The following is a 21,519-nucleotide window of genomic DNA, read 5'->3' as shown; positions in this document are numbered from 1 at the left end:
GACACAGACAAACTGCTCTTGCACAGACAGCCCAACTGAAAATAAATGATATTGGGCTGGGGCCACCAAGCTGTAGTCAACTTCTAGACACCTACCACAGAGTTATAAATCATGGAAAGAGTCAAGTAAAGATGAGGCAGGCGAAGAGAGGACTCGGCTTGGGGACCAGCAGAATGTGACAGGTCTATTGTTAATGGTATTTCCTATCTGGATTTAGACTGAGGAGTTATATCACAGTAAACTGTCATCTGGAGCCAAATACTATTTTCTCAGATCTATCATTGGGCATGCTACCTGAGGGTTGCTTCTCAAGGTGTAACTTCTGTTCAAAGGAGCAAAACAGACATTTTAAGAAAGTACATTTTCTATGATTACAAAAGCATTAATTAAGGTGTAAGAAAAAGATAAGCATTTTAGAAGATGAGATTTCCATGGTGTGATTTATTATAATGAAGAAACATTGTAAGAATCCCAAATATAATCATGAAAATCAACAGCAAGATTATCCCAGCAGGCTTAGTGTTGTTGCTAAGCAACGTTTCACTTTAGCTGTAAATTGTCTGTGCTGTGACATGACTGAGAAAGACAGGGTAACTACTGCTTCTGAAACCACAACAAAAAATAGTTTTAGCCACACATACATGTTAGCTGTGAAGAAATCACAGTAAAAGTCAAACAAATTCTGACAAGAGTGTAAGACTGATTGTGCTTTCAGATGCTGCAAAGTCACCAAGGGTGAGAAGCTAGCTATCTAACAAGCACAGTCCTAAATATTTGCAGATACTTCTGCAGTTTCCATGTAATGACCAATTGGTTCAAGATCATGCTCCTCAAAATGATGAAGCTGGTATTATTATTATTATTATTATTATTATTATTATTATTATTATTATTATTATTATTATTATTATTATTATTATTATTACTACACATTTCCTTCAAGAAGATAAGGGTAGCATACATAGTCCCCCTCCCCACCATTATCATCTAATTCACCCTGTGAAGTTAGGCTGAGGTACCACTTTATCTGGCTAGTTTTCCTTCTGATTTTGAAATATCTTTATATTTAAGCAATCTATTTGCATGTAAAAACTGAGGGAAAAATGACTTAGTATAAATCTAAGTGACAAAAAAATACAGACAACTGAACATGCAGCATAATTAAGTAGCTAAAGAATGGGAATTTGAATGAACATGTGGCCTGTGACTTGGCCATTCTTTGAGCAGAGTAAATCTTTGCTGTTGGCTGCTTTCGAAAAATGTTTCTTAAGGTAGAGGCTCACTCCTCACACCAGCCCCACTAGGAAAGCTTCTGTGCATCTGCTACAGCTACTATACTTTCTCCCATTCCAATCCAGTTCCATGGTTCCACAGTGTTGTAGTGCACATTTTCTTTGTATGACTGTGGAACTCCAAATTCACATTTCCAGTCAGAGTACAGCATAATAGGCCTGATGGACCAATGATCAGATAGTAGTATAAGGCAGCTTCATACATTCAGCTAATTAGTAAGTTCCAACAAATGTGAAGGAAGGGAAGAGATTGGTACTGTATGCAAATGTCACAAAGGTACTCAGGTTTGAACACTAAGAGAGCCCCCCCCAAGCATTTCCTAGGCCCTAGGGGATATAGGGAAGGAGGGCTTTGGAGTGGGACCATACCTCAGTAGCAGAGCACATACATTGGATGCAGAAGTTCCAGGTTCTATCCCAGGCATCTCCAGTTAAAAGGATCAAGTAGCACAGGATTGGCTGACTGCCAGTACAGGGGCATATTTGGCCCCCAAGACAATTTTTCTGTAAGACTCTTGCTCCCCTCTTGAGGCTAGCAGCCCTAATTTTCACTCATTACATGTTCCCAAATGATTGTATTGACAAATAAATACTTCTGTGCTGCCTCCAAAGTTCCATATAATAATTTGTGACATTGGATTTGTTTTTAATCCCAAACAACTAGCATGAAATGATCACTTTGAACAACTATTCCAATCATGCAAAAACAAAACTTTGAAGCAATATTTTTAAAGAGTTAAAAAAAAAGATTACTTTTGTGCTCTTTGTACCAAAGGATATTTAGTGGTTATGTAGTAATACATTAATTTTCTCCTGATTAAAAATGAAAATTGACTAAATGCATAAAAGCCCAGTGAAAAGACTTCTAACATTTCCCTTTGTCTTGCCTTCCAGTTTCCTTTTTTATCTCTTTAGAAGAAAGAGCTGATTATAATTACAGTGGATACTGAAATGTAGGCTCAATTTTTAAAATTTTAATTGAAGACTGAAGTAGTTTTTTCCATTTTTACATGTGTGAATTGTTATATAGCATGCAGTTGGGTTTTTCTTTTAATGTACTAAATATATTCTGTATATCAATCTACATAATTTTATGGGGGAAAGAAAAAGAGGAGAGAGAGTGAATGATAATTCCTGTGTAGGTGAGGGAAAAGATCCTTTGAGATCCTAGCATTAATTCTATGCTGCAAAATAACTGCACAAATCCAGACAAATTGCAGTGTTAGTCTGTAGCAGCAAAAAAGTCAAATTGGAAATGTGTTGTGGTAGGTTTCCACTACCCTTGTTATGCTTATTGCTACTGGGAACTGGTTATGTTGCTAAAGGGTGCTCAGGTGAATTTGAAACGCAGCAATAATTCTCAGTTTCTTCTTTACCCTTACATACGACCACAGCTATTAAGATGACAGCTGGTTTACTATTGTGCTTTCAAGTATTCATGAATATAAAACCACCCCTTTCCCCACCGCCAAAAATTTCTGATTTATTAATATTGTTGACGGAAAGCTAGGAACACCAAAGTGACCATCAACTTGGACAGTTTTAAAAGGGGATTAGACAAATTCATGGAGTCAGGGCTTTTTAAAAAGAATTTTTACTGGGGGGAAATGAACTCAAAATGGCATTTTAAAATTATGAGTAAGGGCATTTTTAATCTTCATGTTAAATAATTGAACACACATTTATTTAAATAAAGAAATGCCATGAAACATGTATTTAATAGTAAATGATTGCAATTTAAAGAAACTTGCCATTTAAAATTTCACTAAAAATGTCCAGAACCGTCCCCCCCCCAAAAAAAATCCTACACAGTACTCCATTCTGTGGAACAGGTTGATATTGTCGTCATACTTGTTTGTGTGTACTGTCATCTACCATAAACTTATGCAGGGACACGATTCTTTCAGTTTGCATTGAGTGTGGTGAGAGGGTTGCTATATAAGTCAAATTTACTTATAATTCCACATGTTCTGCTTTTTCTTTTCTACCTCATGTCCTTAAGATTTTCCCACACTTTCTGGTAACTAGCCATGTTGTACAACACTATATCAATGAGGTGAACTTTAGGCTGAGCAACCTTACATCATGATGTTGCGGAAATTGGTTTGCTTCAGGAAAGACAGAATGTAGCAGATTTGTTTTATTCTGTGTGTGGAAGTAAGTGTTCAAAGCGAATAGGTTAGCCTTATAAATCTTCAGCTTTAGAATAGTAACAGTGTTTCAAGGTCAAATCAGTGAGCACAACACCAGAAAATCACATTTTCTTGAGTACAGGGGTTCCCAAGTAGTCTGGGAGGTGTTTTTAGGTGGTCTGCAGCATGTTGGTAAAAAATACAATTTAAAATCATACAGCACTTAGCACAGTGTATTGCAATTGCTACAACAGGCAGAAAAAGCATTAAGTGGCTCACCAGGATCCTCAGTAATTTTCAAGTGGTCCATCAGGCGGGAAAGTCTGGGGACCTCTGCTCTAGTGGGCCCTTGCTGGGAGGAAGGGCGGGATATAAATCAAATAATTAATAAATAAATAATAAAATAGTGTAGTTGGCATTTAAACATTCTCAGAGACCAGAGTTCTTCCCTGTGTTTGCTGATTCTCCATCAGTAGTAATTGCTGTCAGTTTCCTGATATTAGAACCTCATACTTTCAGGATTTTATTCATTCTTCCAAGCAAACCTTTTGCTCCATCCTAGCCTGAACTTCCCTTGCCAGTCAGTGATGGATGCTGAACTAGGGGTTGGGAGAATGATTTACTCTTAATTTTAAAAAAGCAAAAACAAAGGTTTTCCTTAGTTCATCTACAGGAGAGTCCTCTGATCAGACACAATCTGTATAGTAGATACTAATACATGTGGCACTACTTGCCAATAGGGAAACCATGTTGGCCCATGGGGGAAATCAGGTCAATGGTTTCCTATGGGCAAATATTGTTCTGTTTCCCTGTGGGCAAGCATGGTTTCCTTGGCAAGCACTGTCCTATGTGTGATGTGATTCTTAACCAGCCCTTATGTGGTCAGTTTAGCATGGTTAGCCTCTCCCTGCCACATGGACTGGTTTTCCAGTCATTTAGTCTTTGGCTAGTCAAAGAAGCTGAATGTTGGAAGATTCAGGACAGACAAAAGGAAGTACTTCTTTACTCAGCGCATAGTTAAACTATGGAATTTGCTCCCACAAGATGCAGTAATGGCCACCAGCTTGGATGGCTTTAAAAGAAGATTAGACAAATTCATGGAGGACAGGGCTATCAATGGCTACTAGCCATGATGGCTGTGCTCAGAGGCAGCATGCTTCTGAAAACCAGTTGCCGGAAGCCTCAGGAGGGGAGAGTGTTCTTGCACTTGGGTCCTGCTTGCGGGCTTCCCCCAGGCACCTGGTTGGCCACTGTGAGAACAGGATGCTGAGAGTCCAAAAGAGCAGCAGACTTCCCCAAGGGAATCCTTCTTCCGTCCATGACCTTAAACCTCCATGTGCTTCTCCATCCCTCCTGCCACAAAAGGCAAGATTGCCGTGAAAGGGGAAGAGTCCCAGCAGGACAGCCCTGGCCTGTAGCCTGGGGAGGGGAATAATGGCACTTTGCCCCCCTGGGATTTTGGGGGGGGAAATTGTTTCCTTTTTTATTTGTGACATAACAGACAATGACCACCACAGGTACCAACTGTAAGACAAGCTATTGTAAATATGAATAAAATATATGAAGTATAAGTATGTATAGGATAGCACTGGTACTTACTGTATGCTATTTTAAAAAATTGTATAAGGCACAGAAACAATTTATCTGGATGTGACTGAAAGAGATACAGGCTTGTAGATGGGCTGACAAATCATAGGTGTTTGAAAATATAGATTCATCACATTGGATCATGTGGGTTTTCACTTCTTCATCCAGTGTTTGAATGAGCATGTCACGTTTTAGTTGAACACAATGGTAATTGGTACTTTTGTTCAGCTGTCAGACAAATGGTTGCCTTAGAATACAAGAATCCTTCATGCCTCAGGCAAATATAGATTACTTGTACCTAAAGAGAGGCTGATCAAACAGAGGAATACTAAATGGCAGGTTGTTTTTTTCTCTTGAGTTCGTATTTTGCATTGACCTAAAGAAACAATATAGACTGTAATCCTATACAGACATATCTGGGAATAAGTCCACAAGACTTAAGAGTAGATATGCACAGGATTATGCTGTTAGCAACTCAGTATACTGGGTATAGTGCCAAAGATGAGCAAGCTCTCAATTAAACAGCATGCAACAATAAAAAGTTGGTTCCTCCTGTTGTTGTTGTTGTTTTAGTATCTTATAATTAGAAATATTTCTGATCCCCAGAATCGTTCACACAAGATAGTTCACACATGTAGCAAGATACATTTGCATTTAAAATGCGATGTGGAAAGAAATGTGCCCTGCAACATCTCAGTGCAAATGTATATGAATTTGAAGGTACCAACTGTAAGACAAGCTATTGTAAACATGAATAAAATATATAAAAACTCATGTGGGTTTAAGGTCTAGCTATGGCAAGATTAGGGAACCTTTGATCCTCCTGGTGTTACTAGACTACACTCCATTATCCCTGATCATTGGCCATGCTGGCTGAAGATGATGGAAGTTACAGTCCAACAACAACTGGCGGGCCACAGGTTCTCCACCCATGAACTCTGGGATGGAGTCTTAAAGGAAAAATCAATTCACACTACACCTGCATACCACGTTTCTTAGCAGGTTCACACCAACATAATTTTCATAAGTGCAGAGTTAACTTATCTGAGAGGTGTGTGTGTGTGTCATATGCCTTCAAGTCGATTATGACTTGTGGAAACCCTATGAATCAGCAACCTCTAATAGCATCTCTTGTAAACCACCCTGTTCAGATCTTGTAAGTACAGGTCTGTGTCTTCCTTTATGGAGTCAATCCATCCTTTGTTTTGGCTTTCTCTTTTTCTACTCCCTTCTGTTTTTTCCCAGCATTATTGTCTTTTCTGATTTTCCAGAATCATGTCTTTTCAGTATCCTGTTTTGGTGTGTGATCAATTTCTTCCTGTACTTCTGCATAAAATCTCTGCATTTCCTCTTCTTCTGTGTTTGCTGTTGGAGCATAGACTTGGATGATGGTTAATAGGTTTCCCATTAAGTCTCATTGATATCACCCACTCAGACCTTTTGTTATACCTTCTAACTGCTTTTGCTATATCACTTCTCATTAGAGCAACCCTGTTTCTTCTTAATTTCTCATTTCCTGCATAAATTATTTTGTAGTTGCCTGATTGAAAATGTCCCATTCCCATCCATTTTAATTCACTCACACAAAGTATTGTAATATTGATATGTTCCATTTCTTTCTTGACAATTTCTAACTTTCCCTGGTTCATGTTTCTTACATTCCATGTTCCTATTGTGTATATTGTACAACTCCAGACTCTCCTTTCGCATCTGTGAGCATCAGCCTCCGGGCTTCTTCGGTGCTACTTGTACTTGTCCATTGTTCTTTCCCAGTTGCTCACAGAGTGCCATCTGACCTGGGGGTCTCATCTTCCAGCACTATCTTGTATTGCATTTTGGATAGTCTATTCATAGGGTCTTCATGGTATTCAGAGGGGGTTTACCATTGCCTTCCTCTGAGTCTGGATGCATCCTAGTCTGGTGTCTCAGCTTTGACCATTCTGCCTTGGGTGACCCTGCTAGGAGTCTAGCTTCTTGGTCTAGACTCCTGAATGGCATTGCTCTCAGCTTCTTTGACACTCTCAACCCCCCTCGCCACATTAATGTGTGCATCCTAGAGGGGGATTTGAGTGGTGCATCTATATTAATGAACTACCTATATAACATTATAAAAGCACTGTGACAAGGGGAGTACATGCTACCATAACCTGCTAACCTCTTTGTTTGATGGTTAATATTAGAAAATAAATTTATTTATTTATTTTTATTTTATTAAATTTATATACCGCCCCATAGCCGAAGCTCTCTGGGCGGTTCACAACAGTCATACATCAAATACAATAAACCACATATTTAGACAATTTAAAACAACTTTAAAATGTTTAAATTCTTAAAAAAGTTAAAAAACAATTTTAACACATACTAAAATGCCTGGGAGAAGAGGAGAGTTTTGTCCTGACGCCGAAAAGATAATAATATTGGCACCAGGCGTACCTCATCAGGAAGATTGTTCCATAATTCGGGGGCCACCACTGAAAAGGCCCTTTTTCTTGTTGATACCCTCCGAGCTTCCCTATGAGTAGGCACCCGGAGGAGGGTCTTCGATGTTGAGCGTAGTATACGGGTAGGTTCATATCGGGAGAGGCGTTCCATCAGGTATTGTGGTCCCGAACCGTATAATAAAGATAGTTTGTAGACTTAACCATCTCTCAGGGTGACTAGAATACTGAGTTTAGATGCCAGAAACTTGGCTTCAAATCCCAGTTTTGCCATGAAGCTCACTGGAAGGCTTTGGACACATTAGGGTTTCTCTGTCAAGCCTAAGCTTGTTGAGTTGCTTGTAAGAGAAACATTATACAATGTGAAAAAATAGCTAAACAGCACCAGAAGAGTCTTGCTGAATCAGACCAAAGTGCATGTTTTTCAAAATTATATACCTCTTATATTTATTTATTTATATTTCCTATCTTACTTTCCCAAAAAGTCAAGGCTAATTGCAATCCAATATTTATCAAAAAAAATAAAGACAATACTATATGAAAACAGCAGTAATAGAACCATTCTGCGTTCTATTACTTACTTCTCAAAGCAGAACAAAGAATAGCCAAAAGTTCTAAATACTGGAAAGCTATCCCTAACTAAGCAGCTTTATAAATACATAATCACATCTCTTGAGGGAAGCTGTTCCACAATCCTAGGACCCCTGTTGATAATATTCTGCTCTTCACTGCAGATTATTTCATCTCTTGCTTTGGGAGAATATGGAAATATTTTTAAAGCAAAATATGAGACAAAAACAATCAAAACCACAGAAGTAATTGCAACATTCACTAAAATACATCCTCACATCCTCAAGTAGCCGTCCGGTGGAGCTTTTCCATATTGTCAGGGGTCTGTTGACATCAACTCCAGGAAATGGAGTTTTAGACCCTTCGGAGGCCCACTGTGAATTGTTTGCAAGGCACTTTGAGGGTAAAGTTGCTCACCTCAGTAGCAATCTTGATGCCCCATCCACATCTACTGTAGTCCCCAATGAGGTGTCCAGTGAAACATCTGCTGCAACTTCTTGGGAATGGTTTCAGTTGATGCGGTGTGATGACGTAGACAAGGCGCTTGCGTTCATGTGGCCAACAACATGTCCTCCTGACCCTTGCCTTTCTTGGCTTATTAAAGCTTGCTGAGTGGATCCAGGGTGTGGCCAACACATCATTGCAGGAGGGAGTGGTTCCAGCTGCCTTGAAAGAGGCGGTGATCCGACCGCTCCTGAAAAAGTCCACCCTGGACCCATTGGTTTGTGACAACTACTGACCGGTCGCAAATACCCCCTTCTTGGGGAAGGTGATTGAGAGGGTTGTGGCGCAGCAATTGCAAGTACTCTTGGATGAAACATATTATCTTGACCCGTTCCAGTCTGGGTTCAGGCCTGGTTATGGGACTGAATTGGCCTTGGTCGCCCTGATGGATGACCTTTATTGGGAGAAGGACAGGGGGAGTGTGACTCTGTTATTCTTACTTGATCTCTCGGCAGCTTTTGATACCATTGACCATGGTATCCTTCTGGGCTGACTTGGTGAGATGGGTATTGGAAGCCCTGTTTTACAGTGGTTCTGATCCTATTTCCAAGGTTGTTCTCAGAGAATAGCATTGGGTGACTGTCTTTGACCCAGCTCTATTTCTCCATAACATCTGAATCGGAAGAGGCCATGCAAGCCCTGGACCGGTGCCTGGACTTGGTGGTGGGCTGGATGAGGGCCAATAAATTGAGTCTGAATCCTAGCAAGATGGAGGCACTGTGGGTTGGTGGTTCCCGAGTTCAGATAATTGGTCAGTTGCCTGCTTTGGATGGGGTTGTACTCCCTCTGAAAGAGCAGGTTCGTAGTCTGGGGGTGCTCCTGGATCCATCTTTGTCACTAGAGGCCCAGGTAACCTCAGTTGCTAGGAGTGCCTTTTACCAGCTTTGGCTGGTAAGACAGCTGCGGCCATTTCTGGACCGGGATAGCCTGATCACTGTTGTCCATGCACTGGTAACCTCCAGGCTGGATTACTGTAATGCAGTCTATGTGGGGGTGCCCTTGAGGTTGGTCCAGAAGCTGCAGCTGGTGCAAAATGTGGGAGCGAGACTACTCATTGGGGCAGGGTATCATCAACATGTCACCCCACTTCTGAAAGAATTGCACTGCTGCCCATTTGCTACGGGGCCACGTTCAAGGTTCTAGTTTTGGTGTACAAAGCCCTATACAGCTCGGGACCAGGATACCTGAAAGACCGTCTTACCCCTTATATACCCAGTCGATCACTGCGCTCTGCAGGTGAGGGCCTCCTGCAGATACCATCTTATCAGGAGGTCCGTTCTGCACAACATAGGAAATAGACCTTTAGTGTGGCGGCACCTACCCTGTGGAATTCCCTCCCTTTGAATATTAGACTCTGTTATCTTTTTGGCATCTGGTGAAGACCTTCCTCTTTCAACAAGCCTTTTAAGTTGAGACTTATCCCAGTCTACATCTGTGTTGGAATTGCTTTTTAATATGTTCTTAAACCTTTTTTAAAAAATGTTTTTAATCTTAGATGATGTTTTGAAAACTTTTTTTAAGAAACATTTTTAAAGATGTTTTGTTTTAATGTGTTTTAAAGTTTGTTTTTATGATGTTTTAAAGTTTTTAGTACTTTTGTTTGCTGCCCTGGGCTCCTGCTGGGAGGAAAGGCGGGATATAAATCAAATAATAAATAAATCTAAAAATAAAGAAAAGACAGCAAAGCTATAAAACAATATTAAACCATATATAAAATATGCTGGAATGCCTGGGCAATTGTTTTATAAGTCTTCATTTGATGTTATATAGACTTCAAAGCTGGTGCAAAGTGAGTATCAAAAAAAGTTATGTTTAGGAGAGTCCTCAGAGTTCCACAGCACTCTCCCACTTCAGAGTGCCCAAGGATTTAGATCTCCTCCTCAGCACAGGATGTCTTCCTCTGGCTCTTTAAGTAATCTGTCTCCAGTACCCTTCTCCCTTTCTCTGACCCTCCAGTGTATTATAAACTGACTGGTCCTCCTCCTTTGTTCTCTTTAACTCTATCCTCTCACATCCTCTTAATCCCAAATTATTCACCTCCCAAGGTTCTATCCAAAACTCCTGTTTGTCTCCCTCTCCCACCCTCCTTCCTCTGTACCATTCTGAGCCTTTTTGCTGTTGTCTTCCTGGTGGCACACCCAAAGCGTGTGGGAGCATGCCCTCTAACATGTGTCACTTGTGCTGTCTCTTGGGCCAATGGTGTTTTCATCCAATAGGGCCGCAAGAGGAATGCCATGGAGAATGGCAGCAGGCATCTCCACCCTACTCTTACACACAGCCTCTTGGAGGAGAGCATTCCATATCTAAGATGTTGGGGATGGAATGGTGACCAGAATTACAAGTCTCTTCAAAGCAGTGACAGCACCAAACAGTTCATAGCACCAGACATCTATGGAATCAGTGCCTTCATAGCCCTGATCCACCAAGTATTGCATGAACAGCCATAGATACAAATACATGCTATGTTTTATCTATGTTATAAGATAAAATAAGTTACTCATGACAGTCCATTAAGAAGATCTCAGCGATAAAAGTAGATATCATAAAAAGAGGAGCTTATTTCATTAATTATTATGGGCTGTATCCAGTGATGCAGCTCTGCTTGCACACCAGACTTCTGTGCATGCAACTGAACTTTCTCTTCCTGTCCTATCCCCTCCAGCGCCCCCCCAAGTACTCCAAATTAGCACTTAACCCCCCCACTAATCTTAAAATATCAGATGTTTGTAATCAGATGTCTATAAAACTAAGAATTTAAGAAGAGATTTCCTTGGATCAGAGTGCATTACATCTACTTCTCAAAGTCCCCTCCCACCACAATTATGTAGCCTGGATTTCTATTTTTAGTTATTGCAGAAAAGGAGGTAAACCTGTGTTACAGCATTTGATGTAGACTATTATTGTAAGCATGTTCTTTGGTTATGCCTTTAGCTCTAGGCTGTTGCATAGCTTATTGGCAGATGACAGATTTGCTTCATGGATTTGCTGGATTCAGCTGTAGTGAATGGAATTTGTGCCACATCACAACCTCCTGGCTGACACCTGATTGAAATAGTTTTGCCGTTTTTATTTTGACCACTGAAATCGAAAGAAGTTTGAGTTTCCAATTGCCTGGCAAGAAGCAGTTCTCCAGATGTATGCTTAACTTCTATATTTGTAAAGGAGCAGATATTACAAGAATACCATAAACTCCAGTTCTTTTGTCTCACTATGAAACTGACACTTCAATGGATATGCCTGGAACTTTCTACCACTGAAGGATTTGGGGAGTGAAACATGACCGCAGCCTTAGGGATGGACAAATCTGTCAGTGTTGGCTTCTCTTAAGTTTAGTTCAACACATTTCTACATCATTTTGCAATTTAATTTAAAAATTGGGGGGCTCTGCCCCACTGCTTGCTCTGCTCACCCACACCCACCCCTACCAACTCCCCACCCAGGCACACCCATTTCCTTCACCAACCTGCTTACCTAGCCTGTTCCTGTGCTGCTCCTGCTCCCAGTGTCCAGACAAACAGTGCCACTGCACAGCACAGTGAGGCCACAGACCAGCCTCTCACCCATCTGCTCAGGCTGCTGCTGCTGCCATTGCCTCTGCCCCACACCGCCACCTCCCCTTGACAAACACCACCGCCTGCTTGCCAAGGTGGGGCAGTGGCGGGCGCTACAAGCAGCATGCAGGTGGGGGCAAAGCATTCACGCTATAGCTTGACACAGACTGCAGCATGACGGTTACATTTTTATTTAGATGGAAGTCATCAGCATTTTAGTAAAAAAATTTTTTTTTTTGCAATTTCCCCTAGTATACACATTTTTGCAAGCATTTCCCCCTAATATAATGAATTTTTGTTTGTTATTTTCACAAATATATTCATGTTCATACACATTTCCCATAATATACACATTTTGTAGCTGGAGAACTACATTGCAAAATTTGGAGAAGTGCACATTTCGAATGATAGCTGTGTTCTCATATTGTTTCAGAAGGGGAAATTAGATTAAAATGCAAACTGAATCAATTTCTCCCCTATTTACTGTACAAGGGCAATAGGTTGATCAGGGCACAAGTTTGTTGCTTCATTAAAGAGCCCATCTTAGCAATGCAATTCTTTATATGTTTACTGAGAAGTAAAACCCAATGAGTTCAATAAGGCTTAGTTGTGGTTAAGGTGGTCGACTATGACCTGGGAGACCAGGAATCTTATCCCCACGCAGCCATGAAGTTCACTGGGTGACCTTGGGCCAGTCACTGCCTCTCAGCCTCAGAGGAAGCCAATGGTAAACCACCTCTTAATACCGCTTACCATGAAAACCCTATTCATAGGGTCGCCATAAGTCAGAATCGACTTTAAGGCAGTCCGTTTCCATTTCCAGAATCGACTTTAAGGCAGTCCATTTCCAGCCAGGTAACTGGGTGCAGGGTTGCCACCTAAAGGCATTATGCTGAGCTGCAAAATCCACAGGCAGGAATATTGTCCTGTTCCTACATCTTTCCTGCAAATCTACACTGATTATGCATTGTATGAATTCTTCAAACTATATTCTTCTGAAAAGGGATGTATTGGCTCTGAATTAATCCAATGCAGTAATATGCTACTTCCTTAAGGATTTAAGTTTGAAAGACAGTTTCTGTTCCATAATTTATAGTTTAAGACCTAACTTTTCGTGTAGTCTTAGAGCGCTTCCAGAGAGCAGGTTCTTGTTGAATTGGTGATGCTGATGCCTGCAAGTTTTTCAGTCATTCATGTGACATAGTCATCAAAATGCCGGTCTGTACTTTTAAAACATATAATTTGGATTTCTCCTTATAGAAAATCTGATAAGTACAAATAAAGCATTATACAGGCACAATTGTCACTGCTGTGGAAGTGTGTCAGTGCTTTTCTTTTTGATGAGTAGTTAGCAGCTATCTTTTGGTTTGTTTATCACCGAATCCCCTTTCCGTTTGCTCCTCACCTGAGCACAAATGATACAAGCATGTCTATTTCCACTGACTACCACATGGTGAAGGAATGTCTGAATTCCAACAACCTGGTTAGGAGGAGCATGTTGTCTCAAGACCACCACATAATTCATGTGGAGAATGACTTTAGAGAACATTCGCAGAACATTCATCAGCATCTTTTTTGTTTAATTTTTAATATTGTGGTCTTGTGCAAGATGTCTTTATCAGAATCTCTGTATTTATTTATTTATTACATTTATACCTCACCTTTCCTCCAATAAGGTTCAAGGTAGCATACAAACATGTTTCTCCCTCTCCCAATTTTATCATTACAACAATCCTATATGGTAGGTTAGGCTAAGAGACAATGACTTGCTCAAGGTCACTTAGTGACCTTCATGGTCTCGCAGGTCTCTGGTTTTTGTTTTTTTATTGCTGCTGTGTGTTTTTTGGGGGGGCAGGGGGAAGTGTGGTTGTGCTACTACAGGATCCTACAATATCCTTTTCCCCCCTGAATATCACCACTCCCCATCTTGCCAGATCAAAGAACAGATTGATATAGCTAATTATCACTTAATATTAAGACCTGAATATTAATCTACCTCCCCAAAAAAACAAATAGAAATGAGTATTACTCAGCACCATCACCAAGCACAAGGTTCCATTTTGCCTGCTGTGAAACATGATAACTAAAGGCTGGTAATATCTGTTCTACTGCCCTTTGGGTATGATATAGATAAAAGGTGCAGGCACACAGGTACAGAAATGCCTGTGTGCATTTACAGAATGGAAAAGAGTGGTGGAAGGCAGGTAGGGAATGACTGGATTGAGAGATAAAAAACACAGCACAGATACATTGTGTTTAGCTCTACCCAGCTGAATAGCAATGAATATCCATAAGTGGAAAATAAGGAAGTGTGGAAGCTAACGTGCCAATATCACACACACAAAAACAGAATTGGAATTACCTCTATGTGATATACAGACCCCATGTGGAAGCAATCTTAATTATGTTTGAAATCTTACATTGTGTTGATTTACTGACTCATTTCCTTACTTGGTTTCCAATATTTCTGAAGAAGATTTGACTCCATGTTGCTCCTTGCTTGAAAGCCCTCCATTCTTTTTCCTATTACATTCAATAGTGCAACGCTAAATTTCACAATGTAAATGCAAACTGAAATGTGGGGCAAAATGATTTATACAGACCTGTTCAGTTAGTTTGCCAGCACATCACTTGACGGTGCCACAAATACCAGAAGACAAAATTTAAAAGAAAGATGGAAAATAACATTAGACCCAAATGTATGTGAAAGCAGCCTATGGAGAAGTAATTCTTGTTTTATACAGAATTCTTGTTTATTTTCTCATCAACAATTGTGACCATCTGTTCGTAGCCAAAATGACTACAACATGCTGACTTTTTAATGATATTTTTCTGTTTATTTACATTCATAAGAAGAGACAACAGAATGACACTAAAAAAGACCTATTGCTAAAGAAAGGAACATACAAAGTGTAGCTCAGATGTAGAATTCGATACTGACCGAAGTCCTTTAATGAGGCCACAAATCATTTTGACAAATGGCCTGATATAAAGTAATCTTCTAGGAGTCCAGAGACAGACATCAGAATATCTGACAAGTCTGCCTAGCAATGCTTCTAAGGTACTGACAGGAGCATCAGGAGAGTATACACAGGAATTTATTTGTCGACTTCAAATGAAAGGAAATTCACAAATAATTTCTTTTATAAGCATGACAAGTTCAAAAATTGCCTATCTTCTTTCCAATATCATTCATCTGGAGAAAACCTGGAAAGTATGAAATAGACATTTCAGGTTCTCAGCTTTATATCTTTAGGGATAGAAAAAAGTAGGGTCTATAGTGAAAATAACACTCAAGATGGCTGTGGAGGAGGTTAAGGAACAGTCGTAAGTTTGAAAAACTTTTAAAAAATTCTACATTCTTTGAACCATTATCCATCAATTACAGTAATAAGAAAAGAAATTGCATTCAAACACACTATGAAAGGGTAGTGGAAAAAATGGATGAAAATTCTCATGGGTGGGGTGCAGGCTTTTTCTTGTGCTTATTGCATTTTCAAGATGGCCAGGGGATGAGTGAACATAAGAAGAGCCCGCTGGATGAAGCCAATGAAGCAAATTAAGTTAAATTAAGTTTATGACTTCATACTATTCTATGCAAGGGGGGGGGACAACAACCACCAAAAAGTGTAATGGCGCCAAAGACTAGGATATCCCAAAGTTCTGGGATATGGAGTAATTTAGTAAACATTACAAAACAACTTTTTAATTGGAACATGTTGTTGTTGTTATGTACCTCCAAGTCAACTATGACTTTTGGCGACCCTATGAATCAGCAACCTCCAAGAGCATCTGTCATGAACCACCCTGTTCAGATCTTGTAAGTTCAGGTCTGTGGCTTCCTTTATGGAATCAATCCATCTCTTGTTTGGCCTTCCTCTTTTTCTACTCCCTGCTGTTTTCCCAGCATTATTTTTTCTACCGAAACATGTCTTCTCATGATGTGTCCAAAGTATGATAACCTCAGTTTCATCATTTTAGCTTCTAGTGACAGTTCTGGTTTAATTTGTTCTAACACCCAATTATTTGTCTTTTTCGCAGTCCATGGTATCCGCAAAGCTCTCCTCCAACACCACATTTCAAATGAGTTGATTTTTGTCTTATCCACTTTTTTCACTGTCCAACTTTCACATCCATACATAGAGATCGAGAATACCATGGTCTGAATGATCCTGACTTTGGTGTTCAGTGATACATCTTTGACTTTGAGGACCTTTTCTACTTCTCTCATAGCTGCCCTCCCCAGTCCTAGCCTTCTTCTGATTTCTTGACTATTGTCTCCATTTTGGTTAATGACTGTGCCAAGGTATTGATAATCCTTGACTAGTTCGATGTCCTCATTGTCAACTGTAAAGTTACATAAATCTTCTCTTGTCATTACTTTAGTCTTTTTGACGTTCAGCTATAGTCCTGCTTTTGTGCTTTCCTCTTTAACTTTCATCAGCATTCGATTCAAATCATTACTGGAATTGGAACATAACCCCCTTGATTTTAAACTCAATCTACAATTGCTTTGAGTAACTGAATATCTTTTTCTTAAAGGGCAGACAAGATTTTAATTGGCTTTATTGTAAATCAAGTTCTTGTCCACATATATATTGAATATTTTTTGTGTTGCGATTTTAACAAAATCTGTTGAAAACAACATGCAGTTCTAGTTGATGTAGGAAGTGTGAAGCTATCAAGACATCCATGAACCAATTTAGTTATATATTTATTATACTGTGGTTTTCAACTGAATAGTCTTTGAGATGTCTCACAACATTGTTTGAAACGATAACTTCAAAAGATAACTAAGGCTGTTCTCCTATACATACTGACTTGGTACCGAATCTTATTGTACTCAATGGGACTTACACCTAACTAGAAATGGAAAGACCCATATATATATATATAAAACATTAGACAGGAAAATGCCTGTTGACATAAATATACATTCAGCTCAAATTCCAACAATTTGGACTGTTGTTTTTAATCTATACATTAAGTTGGCTTGTTAAAAGTGTCTTATATATCTTGTCTGAATGATTTCTGCTCTCCTGTCTTTACTTAGAAAAGAATTCCCAAGTAGATAAGACTGATATGATTCTGTCCTGTTTCCTGCAGACCCTTTGCTTGCTTGAACCATTGACTTTTTACTATTAAATAACTTATTTTTGTCATATGGCGCACCTTCTTTTTCTCTAATAGCTTTAGGATTTGCCTCAGATATAGGTGGATGAAAAGGTCTCTGCCTTGAATTTTCATTTGTTGCTTTAAAAATGATATTCAGTTATTTTTGTACTGTATTAGCTGTTTTTATGATGTTTTTAAATTGCCATGACACACATGTAAAAGGCAATTAATTGCTTAATTATAATAGTTAGGAAATATGTGTTTGGAAACTCATAGAAAGTTTTCAGTAGCAATGTGCAGTGTCTGCAGAAAACTATATAGAACAAATAGCTAACATCCTTTGAAAAGGACTTTCTCAAAACCCTGCTATTTAGATACCACCCCTGGTTTTGGAAAAATAGAATCTACTTGACTGGAGAGTGCTGGCAATAAGGAGCTCTCTAAACTGAGGAATGGAGGACTAGAAAATAGATATTTTTGGCTTTCATACTGTCACCTTAACTTCTCTTGAACAAAATCTAAAAGCTTGTCTAGCATGTGAATGACACACGCCTAGATGCTATTTTCACAAAGGTAATGCTTTCAGTCTTTTAAAGGCATTATCAACAGTTAATGATTTCTAATTAAAGTTTCCATAGAATGACATTGTTGCTTACTTCCAAACATTGAAACAGGATCCCCATTTTCCTCTTTCATGCAATTGACATAAATTTGGCACATAGGTATATAGCTAAAATGTTGTAGTAGAATATTGTTGTGCGCCTCCCCAATCTCCGAGCTGTGAGATTTCAGGGGTCCCTGTGCTCCTCCAGGGTTTGGTTTCCTTTGGGAAGAAGGTCAGCAGAGACTGCGGTGTCTTTATGAAATATGGTTTATTTATTTACACACATTCCAACCTGAGCTTAGGATGGAGGGGTTGAAGGCATCAGCAGTCCAATATCCAGTTTTTCCATCAGGGTTACAGGAGGCACCCCAAATGCCATGGTGCAGAGAGATAGCCTCTCTGCCTGCCTGCAGCCCCAGCCATTCTCTAGACACAACTAAAAACACTCAAAGCACAAATGTCTGCTAGCAGCCAGGAAGGAGGGGAAGGCTCTCCTGAAGAGTTTCAATGACAAAAGGATCTTCTTGGACCATTTCACCAGTTGCTGGGCAACTGATAGACCCATTATCCTACCTGGCCACTCTATTTGTTTAACAAAAGAAATTCATCTGGCCAGCAGAGCCAGCCCCAAGGCACAGGATTCCAAATCAGATGCTGGAAAGGGGACCCACAGGAATCATCCATTCTAACCCCCATGCTCATAACAATATTATAGAAGCAGAAAAGGCATTAGCAGTTTACAAAATGACTCACAGTGTAACCTTAAATTATAGTACAAGCTTAAATTGATGCAATGAAAATAATTCTAGGTGAAAATAAGCAGTGTTATTTTTCTTTAAAGCTATCTCAAAGCAGATTGTTGAGTTTTTTAAAGTCTTGTTATGCAGCCACAAGAGTGGCTGTATACTATAGTCAGCATGGATTTTTTGCATTCCACAATGTTAAATTGAAAATACCCCCATGCCATTCTGATGCTTCACATAAGCTCATTTCAAAACAAAACCTTACAAAACTTGTAGTCCTGAACTCAGAAATGCTTGCTTAACAACCCTCTAAATTTTCATGGTGATACACAAAACAGTCAGAGAGAATCAAGAGTTCAAAGTGTAAAAACAGAGAGAAATACCAAACCCGTTTTGGACTTTTTTCTGTCAGAGCTCTCATCTACGGCCATACTACCCTGAACACGCCCGATCTCATCTGATCTCGGAAGCTAAGCAGGGTCAGGCCTGGTTAGTACTTGGATGGGAGACCGCCTGGGAATACCGGGTGCCGTAGGCTAAAGGAGGATGGAAGATGGCCGCCAGGGTAGGCAGCTCGGTGAAAGAGCTCTGATACGATAAGTATTTTTGTTGCTGTTTGCTAGAGTTTTAACCAAAACAACTAAGCTATTCACTGAGAAGAGAAAACCTAAGAGTGGAACAGATACTCTGTAGGATAGTTACCAGACATAATTATAGCAAAAGAGAGCCTAACTACTGGCAGAGCTGCTGATAACATACTCCTTAGCTCGTTATACTCTTTATACTGCCCCCTATTCCGCCAGAGAAACGGTTGATAAAAGTACAACCTGGTGTTTTATATGGCATTGACAAGGAAAGGACGGAAAACTCTGGGCATTCCATTATGTCCTGAAAGTCTCCCCGTTAGGAAATCTAAGAGAAGGAAGAAAGATTTGTCGCCCACTCCTTCTACTCAGACGTCAACCGATACGGCAACTAAGGCTTGTAAAACTCAAACGAAAATCACCTCTTTCTTCTCTACTAAATCTCAACCTTATCAGGGGGAATGTAAATTACCACTAGAATCCTCTATTCTGGACTGGTCTATAAACACTAAGAGCTTCTTCCAAGATACGAGTTCGGAGCATGTTGCTTTAAGCTTAGCTGAGGAAATAGAAATGGCCGAAAGACAGCTGGCAATTGATGTAATGACTCCTCCAGATAAAAGAGGAAAGGAACCTTCAACAAATAATAATCTACAATCTGGAAAAAGCCCCCTAGCAGATAATGGTGATATATTACAGACAAGCCTGGCAGAACAGCCTGTTATTCAACCAGAGGCTGCTTCAAAGGAGCATTTAACAGTCAAAGAAGGAATTAATGCTTATATCTCGGAGCCGGATTTCTACCTTAGACAAGATTTTTCCTTGAAAGGGTGGCTTTTCATGTTTGTGACAGAATTGGAAAATGTCAAGACTTTTCTAAGCGAATGCAACAAGTTATTAATGATATTAGTGGAACTACAACAAAAATCACTAACTATTCCTACCTTGTTAAAGGAAAATAAAGATACTACTAAAGATACTACATCCATCTACATACCGGAGATTCCTCCCAGAAAGGAACAAACTAAGACAAAAGTGACTAACCTCAATAGAAGACCTAGACGGAGCACCTCAAAAGTTAAAAAAAGCAAAAATATAAAATCTCAAAAGCGTCCTAAAGGAAACAAAATGAATTTCAAGAGACTCTTTGAACTCTTAGATAAAAAACAACCTGATTATGGAAAGAAGGAAATCACTCCTCTCAAAGAAAAACCTAACGAAAATAATAAATTTAATCAACTTGATGATGAAATACCCTACAACTCATCTCTGATCCTTCCCTTTGCAAGTAACCATTCCTTCAACCCTAGGAAGATCGAGTATATTCCTCAACAAGACCCGTGGCATGATGCGCTCGAGAAAGAGAAAGAGCAAGTGGAAGTAAAGCATGATAATAAAACAACGAAATCTTCTGCTCAGTGGAATTTGGTTCTAAACATCTGTAAATTGGCGTTTCTGAACTACCCCAAACCTAGAGGCTTTATTCCCCTTGACGAAAGGAAACGACACCTAAACAAAATACTACAAAATGCCCTATTAGTGCCATTAAAACCCTACCAAATAAAACAGGTGGAGTACTTATATCACAATGGCCAAAAGGCACGAGCCTTGATCTCATTTAACTCGCGTAAAACGGCAGAGTATATTCGTTATAACAAGGCTGAATTGGCCAAACAGGGTATAACTGTCACTAGAATTTTAAAAAACCAGGCACATCAACTGAAGCTTATGAATGACACTTATTTCAAACAACAACGGCCTGAGAAACAGTGGATTCATAGTCCATTGATTAATTTAGAATCACCAGAGTCATTTAAAACAGGCCCCCAAAATTTTTTATCTACACCTCCATCGCATACTTTTCAGCAGAATAAAAAAATCCAAATCGAAGCTCACTCCTATTTTAATCCTAATTTAAACATACATATGGAAACTGAGAAAACAGAAAAATCTGTAAAAAATGACAACTCAGTTCAAAAATCTCAAGAAAGCTCTGCCAAATTATTATTAAGTAGTGAGCCATTACTTACGAACGGATTTTTAGATGAAATAGAAGAGGAACAATCGCTGTTACTCTCCTTCAGTCACTTACCTCACACACAAAGATCAGAGATTTTGGTGAGATTTGAAGCCCTTGCCGCTCATCTGGCCATATTGCACCTGCAGGAGCCTGTGAAGACGCCATCTAACACAATGGAATGCGAAAAAGTCAAACCTGCTAAAAAAACAATACAAAAACATTGGCGAGACGCTGAGACAGCATGGCCATCTTCACCAGTTTCACAACAAATATCCCAACAACAATGACAATCTACATCTTGGAACATGTTAAAAGAAAAAGAAAAAGCTTTAAACAAAGATATAATAGGTTTGGACTTAAAAACGGACATACCATCTGA

General features: G+C 39.5%; 1 non-coding gene across 1 annotated transcript; it reads left to right on the top strand.

Annotated features, from left to right (window-relative positions):
• Positions 1-18,955: 18,955 nt before the first annotated feature.
• LOC133382465 (5S ribosomal RNA) lies at positions 18,956-19,074 on the top strand. Its single transcript, XR_009761973.1, has one exon. It is a non-coding gene; the product is annotated as a 5S ribosomal RNA (ribosomal RNA).
• Positions 19,075-21,519: the final 2,445 nt, after the last annotated feature.

The sequence above is a fragment of the Rhineura floridana genome, chromosome 3 (assembly GCF_030035675.1).
Source record: "Rhineura floridana isolate rRhiFlo1 chromosome 3, rRhiFlo1.hap2, whole genome shotgun sequence".
NCBI lineage: Eukaryota > Metazoa > Chordata > Lepidosauria > Squamata > Rhineuridae > Rhineura > Rhineura floridana.
The sequence above is the reverse complement of the archived record's forward strand: the minus strand, read 5'-3'. Positions and strand labels throughout refer to the sequence as shown.